This window comes from Canis lupus, chromosome 3 (assembly GCF_003254725.2).
Source record: "Canis lupus dingo isolate Sandy chromosome 3, ASM325472v2, whole genome shotgun sequence".
NCBI classification, from domain to species: Eukaryota; Metazoa; Chordata; class Mammalia; order Carnivora; family Canidae; genus Canis; species Canis lupus.
This window is the reverse complement of record NC_064245.1, coordinates 51,694,531-51,701,903: the sequence shown is the minus strand read 5'-3', so window position 1 is coordinate 51,701,903 and position 7,373 is coordinate 51,694,531. Positions and strand designations below refer to the sequence as shown.

The following is a 7,373-nucleotide window of genomic DNA, read 5'->3' as shown; positions in this document are numbered from 1 at the left end:
ATTTCTTTTAGAGTAATTTATCCCTACAAAGACAGATTGCCCTACATGTAACAGCTACGTACAAAAAAGTTATAAAATTGTCCTTGGTTTTAAATGAAAAACATTAAAATTCTCCAATCGAACAAGGTATGCAAGGATTTTTATGTTGTTCTTTTTTTTTTTTTTTTTTTTTTTTTTTTTTGTTAAACAGTGAGAGCAAAATAACTTACTGGAATATAAAGATAAGAGCTGACTGAACATGCCACTAATGGAGAGAGGGGGTATTTTCACAGAAGCAGTATTTTCCCCCATCCCATCTCCATTTGATGTCAATCAAAACATACGATTGGCCATTTAGTTAAAAAAAATGCAATATGCTTGTGCACATACACAGTTATTTTATGTACAATAAAGGAATGGGGAAGGGGAAAATGAAAGAATGGAGAAAACTATACTGTAGTAGTCAGGATGTGGTGGAACCAAATTACGGCTTTCTATTTGAGAATGTCTTCTTGGTCTGGAGGAACAGAGTTCTAGAGTAAAGTAGCAGGTTCCCTTTTTAGTAGACACATTCTGTCTGCTGCTGGAACACATCAATTGTATCTTCATCCTCCATTTCCAACTGTGCAGGTGTGTCTGTTTCATTGATTGGCTGCCCATCAAATCAGAATCTGATCTGCCTCATTGACAAACCCTGTCATTCACAATAGGCTTTCATTAGTTTACTAAGTGGTGTATGCCTCTTAATCTTAAACTGCACCACAGAACCATCCTGCCCCGCCACCTTCAAATTAATATGATCATTGTTCTCAGTCTTCACTCCTTCCTTGGGCTTTTCGACGGCCATGGCGAGTGCCGGAGTCTCCTCAGCTGCCGCTTCACAAAAGAGGTATCAGGTCCGCCTATCAGATGAGATTAAGAACAGATTAGACAAAATAGAAAAAAGGATGAGTGAGCTTCAAGACAGGCCAATGGAAATTATCTGAACTGAAACAGAAAGAGAGGAAAAATGAAAATAAAAGAATAAGATCTCAATAACCTTTGAGAGGTATTTGAAGGAGTTTAGAATACATGTACTTGGAGCCCTGGGATGGCAAGATAGGGGCTTGAGGGGAGATAATAAAACCAAGAGGCTAAGAGCATAGATAGGGCACGAAAAATATTTGAACAAATATTGACCAAAATCTCCCAATTTGATCAAAGACAGCAATTTACAGATCCAAAAAGGAGAGCAAACCCCAAGGGAGATAAATACAAATAAAATCACACATGATCAAAATGATGAAAGCAATAGATAAGTAAAAAGTCTTAAAGACAGCTAGATAAAAACTCTAGAGAGGCAGCATAAAGGGAAATGATAAGAATAACAGCTGACTTCTCATAAAAAATAGTCAAGAAGAGAATGGCATGACATATTAAAATCCATCAACTTAGGATTCCATATCTAGTATAAAAATCTTCCAAAAATGAAAGTGAAATAAATAAGAAAAAATGAAGGCAAAAAATAAGGGTATTATCAGATAAATGGTATTGCATGGAAATTTGAATCTGTAAGGGGAAATAAAGAGTGATTAAATGGTAAATATATGGGAAAAAAGAAAGATTATTTTCTTAAAATATAATTCTTTAGCATAAAGACAATAACAATGTATTATGTAAAAGGTAAATATATGACAACAATTGCATAAAAGGGGGAAGAGTAAATGGAATTTTACTATTATAAGTTTTATGTGAAGTTGTGTAACATTAATTCAAGGTACACTGTGATAAATCTCTTGAAAAGAGAACCACCAAGAAGTAATGCAAAGAAGTATGGCTTAAAAGCCAATGGAAGGGGGCACCTTGGTGGAATAGTTGGTTAAATGTCTGACTCTTGGTTTCAGCTCAGGTTGTGATCTCAGGGTCGTAAGATCCAACCCCATGTCAGCTCAGCATGGAGTCTGCTTGAGAATCTTTCTTCCTCTCCCTCTTCCCCTCTCACTCATGCTTTCTCTTTCTAAAATAAATAAATAAATATTTTTTTTAAAGGCAATGGAAGAGATAGAATGGAATACTAAAAATAAATTATTTACCCAAATGATAATAGGAAAAGAAAAACAGAGAAACAAAAAAAAAACCACAGGGAAAATAGCAAAAAATAGTAAGATGATAGAACTAAATCCACCATATCAATGCATTTGTCAAATGTACATGGACTAATACTAAATACTCCAACTACAAGAGATATTAGAGGGATATAAAAGACCCAATTATATGCTTTTTATGAGAAATCCACTTTCTTCTTCTTTTTCTCTTTTTTTTTTTTTTTAAGTAGTCTCCATGCCCAGCATGGAGCCCAACACAGGGCTTGAACTCACAACCTTAAAATTAAGACCTAAGCCGAGATCAAGAATCAGCAGTTCAACCAAGTGGGCCACCCAGGCACCCTAGAAAACCACTTTCAATCTAGGGACATAGAGAGGTTGAAAGTAAAGGATGGAAAAATATATAACTTGTAAACACTTAGCAGAAGATACTATATTAATATGTCAATATCAGAAAAGTAAAGAATATTACAGATATAAAAGGATCATTTCATAATAAAAGGACCAATTCATTAAGAAGATATAGTAATCCTAAATGCATACCCCCCGAATGACAGGCTGCAAAAATACATGAGTGAAATATTGGTGGGAATAAAGGGAGAAAAAGAATTCTACAATCACAGTTGGATATTTTAATATCATCTCAGTGTAATTCATAGAACCAGTAACCAAAAGAAGTTTATAGAAAATTTGAACACTATGAACTAATGTGATCTAAGTGACAATTATAGAACAGCACATCCAACATCTGTAGAATGTACAATCATTCTTTTCCAGTGCATATGGGATGTGTACTATGCAGATCATATATTGGGCCATAAACTAGTCTTAGTGAATTTTAAAAGATTGAAATAATACAGAATGTGTAACAAAAAAACATTTGGAAAATCCCCGAATATTTAAAAATTAAACAGTGTACTTCTAAGAAAGCCATAGGTCATGGAAGTCATCATACAGGAAATTAGAAAGTACTTTGAACTGAATGATAATGAAAATACAGCATGTAAAAATCTGTGGGATAAAAATAAAGCGTGATAGCTTGAAATTCTCATATTAAGAGAAAGTTTAAAATCAATGATCTGACTTCCACCTTTTAGAAGCTAGAAGAAGAAAAGCAAATTAAACCTAAAGTTAATAGTGTAAAGGAAATAATATAGATAATTCTAGAAATCAATGAACTAAAAAGGAGTCAAAGAAAATGGAGATAATGGAAGAGTTAGTGAGCTTGAAGATGATGAGTGGAAATTGTATAATATGAAGCAGAGAGAGACAAATGACTGAATAAAACAGAGACTAGAGGGGCACCTGAGTGGCTCAGTCAGTTAAGCATCTGACTCTTGACCTCAGCTCAGATCTTGATCTCAGAGTTGTGAGTTTGAGCCCTGGGTTGGGCTCCAAGCTGGGCATGGAGCCTACTTAAAAAAGAGAGAGAGAAAGAGGGAGAGACTAGAGCATCAGATACCCTTGGGACAACATCCAATTGTCTAACATCTGTAGAATCGGTGTCCCAGAAAGAGAAAGTGAGGCAGAACCAGAAATGTTTGAAGAAGCAATGACTGAAATTCTCCATTTAGTGAAGACTTAAAGGGACACAATCAAGACGATCGATGAATCCCAAGAATAAATACAAGCACACTTCATTTTATTGTGCTTCACAGACATTGTGGGTTGTTTGTTTGATTTTTCAAGTTGCAGGTTAGTGGCCACCCTGCATTGAGCTTCTATTGGTGTCATTTCCCCACCAACATCTGCTCACTTTTTGTCTCTTTCACATTTTCGTTATTCTTGAAATATTTTGAACTTTCTTTTTATTACATTTGTTATGGTGATCTGTGATCAGTGATTACTACTTCCTGAAAGCTCAGTTAGTGGTTAGCATTTTTTTAAACAAATAGATCCTAGGTCCTTATGCCAGTGAAACCAATAGGAAAAGAAAGAAGTAATAGGGCAGGGGCAGTAATTGACTCTGATTACCATGAGGACCCAGGTTTGCTGTTACATAATGGGGACAGGAAAGAGTATGTCATGAAGATAGAGGATTCATTAGGGCCATATTTTGGTGCCACTCACTGTGTGCCTGTGGGCAACTCTAGCAACAATGGTTCTACAAGGTTGGGGCAACTAAGGATTCAGACCTATTGAGGTAGAAGTTCTAGGTCACTGTACCAGGGAACAGTCCAGGTCAGCCAAAATGGATGCTGAATGAAGCAGTGATGATTATCAGTTATAATGATCCCAGGACCAGCTGCCATCATACAGCTGTGCAAGTTTGGCCTGCTAACCGCCTGTAAGTCTTTTCACATGCCATCACCTTGAAGAACTGGATTTTAATCTCACTTCTTGTGGAAGAGTTGAAAGTGTCCTGTTCTGATATGGGGGATACATATGTTATAAATAGGAAGGAGTGGATCTTAAAGGCACAAGGAGTGGACTATACTGGACTCCATTTGTATGCCACTCTAGGTCCATGTGGCCACACCTTCCCTCTTCCTGGGCCTTGGTTACTTGCCTTGTCTTGCAGCTGAGCAGAGCCAGTAAGAGCCCAGCATATTATTCCCACAACTCTGGCTCTGTAATCACTCCCACTACAGATGGAAGGAAGATCCTAGAAGACACTACTGCATAATGAGATTGCTGTGCCCCAGACCCCCAGAAGCTCTGGCTCCTCTAGAGGTTGCCTGGGGAGACCATGTCACACATCTCAGAAGAGCTGAATTTGACCAGTGGGATATGAGGGCCAGGAAGCATCATTAGCCAAGTTCTGTTTCATTCCTCTGCACAAATGAATGAGGAAGAGGTGTGGCAGATGAACTGTTAAGATCTAAAGATGACCTGCCAGATTGAGCAATCAGTTGTATTTGCTGTGAAATGTGGCATGCTTCTTAAATATCCTCTTTTTATTTGCTCTCCCTCTTTCCCTGTGTCTGTCCCCTTTTTTTCTGGAATTGCACTCTCCAACAGAATATTAGTGTGTAAGCCTCTCTCCCAGGCAGGATGTCTTTTCCAGGGACCCTGGGTTAAGACAGTAGCATGTTGTTGATGAGGATGCTGATGTGATTCTGATGAGGTTGGGGGTAGTGGTGGTGGTGATGGACAGTGATGGGTTTCCTGCTGTGGGTAATGATGATGGTGGTAGTGCTTGTAATGGTGATTAAATTATAAGGACGATGGAAGCCTGGCAAGTCAAGGGTATGGTGGATTGTATAACTAGTTAACTCCTATTTGATATCCTCTCTCTAGTACTCCTCCCTGGGGAAGGATTATATATCCCTATCCCTTTGAACCTAATCATGGCCATGGGACTTGCTCTAGCCAATCAAGAAGCTCTAGAAGCCAACATGTACTTCTGACAAGTTCACTTTCCTTTTGCCTTGGTGATTGTCAATCTCCAGTAGTAGCTGCTCCTTTGGTTCTTGGGGCAGAGCCATAACTGACCTGTGACAGAAATGTAGCACGAGTGGGAAATCATCTTATAATCAAGAGTCAAGGAGATTTTAAGGAGTTTGTTACCAGCACATAATCTAGTGCACCCTGACTATATGAAAGAAAGGAAGTCTGAGAAACAGACTTTTGGGACTATGTGCCTTTGGAACTAGTGGTAAATAGGAAAAAACCCTGTCTTAAAAAGTTTTATTCTCCCATGGATCAACTTTCTTGATAGAAGTTTTGGGAGACTCCTAACCCATTTGAATCTGGCCAAAGGAGAAATGAGGAAAACTTTTTGTGGGTGAGGCAGCTGCTAGGTGATGCCACACTTGCATGGCTATATTAGTGGGCTTCTTCTCAAGCTTGGGAGTTCTGCACAGTTTTCAAGAAATGCATTCCTGTGCACACTGGTTGCAATGGAGCTGGGGAGAGGAAGATGGGTCCTCAGGCTGGGGAGCCTAGGGGTGGAGTGTCTCTGGATGTGCTTGGCTAATACAATCAGTTCTTCAAGGAGAGAGCTGTTCTCTGCTTCCCCCACCAGCCCAGAGGGGGTTCCTGCTAATTGTTAGCTCAGGTTGATTCCCATTAATGCCCTTTATTTATAGGCAAATGAGTTGATTATGGAAAGAACGGTGTTCTCTTCCTAGTTTTGTGCTTCGTTTTCTATCTGCTAGTGTTCTGGGTCTGGAGTGCCAAGCCCTGTCCTTCTGAGTGGCTGGATTGGATTGAGAAGAGGAGGGGGCATGTGTGTATCTCTCAGGGGAGTGGGAGAAAAGGGACAGAAGATTGCTTCCTTAGGAGCAGTCAGGGTGGAGACTCAGAGAGGAATGATCGAATTGAGTTTGCATCCTCCTCCCTTTCTCCACCTCACCCAGAATATGCAAATTATGATTCAAAGGAAGAGCTGGGGAGACAGTGTTCTCTCCCTCTGGAGGACTAATAATGCTCCCTTGCTAGTGGGAGGAAGCACACCTGACGCCAGCTATCAGAATTTGCGACTGCCTAAAGGCACATGCTCTGTGCTCCTTGACCTATATTTTCTTTGTAAAGGAGGTGGTGGGAGGTGGGGGGTGAGAGAAGGAAAAGTGGGAAGCCTGTGGATATTCATGCAGTCAACATCCATTTGCTGAGCACCTACTATGTTTTACTCTCTTGGGTCATGGAAGCACCTAGAAAAAAGACAGTCTCTCATAATATTCACATTCCAGCAAGGAAGACAAGAATTTGAACGATTAAAGATGGATCCATGAGAGCTTTAACCTGAGGCCTGACCTTGCTGGATGAGCAAGGTCAAAGAAAAAGTGTTTAAGAGGAGATCTGGAAATGAGTAGCAATTTGTGTTAGGGAATGCATTTATAAGAAATATGTACCTGTGCATGCATGTGGGAGTGCACACACCCAGGTGCACATGCAAAACCCTGGTTAATGAGGTAAATGAATTAGCACACAGAGGAAAATTTTCCAGATTGCCAAGTTTATAATTCATTGAGTACCTAGGTGATTTTATTGCTGACAAATTAGATGTAGATTTTTTTTTTTACAAAATTAACTTTTTGTTTTCCTGCCCTCTTAGGCAGCCTAAATATGGCTTTCTTCATATTTCAGGGACCCCACTGTGAATATCATGACTATTGTGACTAACTGATACTTGGAGAGAGTGCTTTCTCAGGATTTATTTAGGGGTGTATAATGACTTTATCCCCCTGAGATGGCCTCAGACTGCTTTGCTGTTTGAGTTCTTCTGTCTGCTTTTTATAGTTTGCTGTCTCTTTCTTTGCTATTGGCTGTCAACTGTCACTTCCTGCAGCTGTCAGAAATCTGGGCTTTGGCAGGGCTAACCACCGTCAGCATCTGCCCCGCCCCCAACACTCACACTCACTGACT

At 39.5% G+C, this 7,373-nt stretch overlaps 1 pseudogene; it reads right to left on the bottom strand.

The window, feature by feature from the left end:
• Positions 1-406: 406 nt before the first annotated feature.
• On the bottom strand, positions 407-875 carry LOC112653156 (small ubiquitin-related modifier 2-like; annotated as a pseudogene).
• Positions 876-7,373: the final 6,498 nt, after the last annotated feature.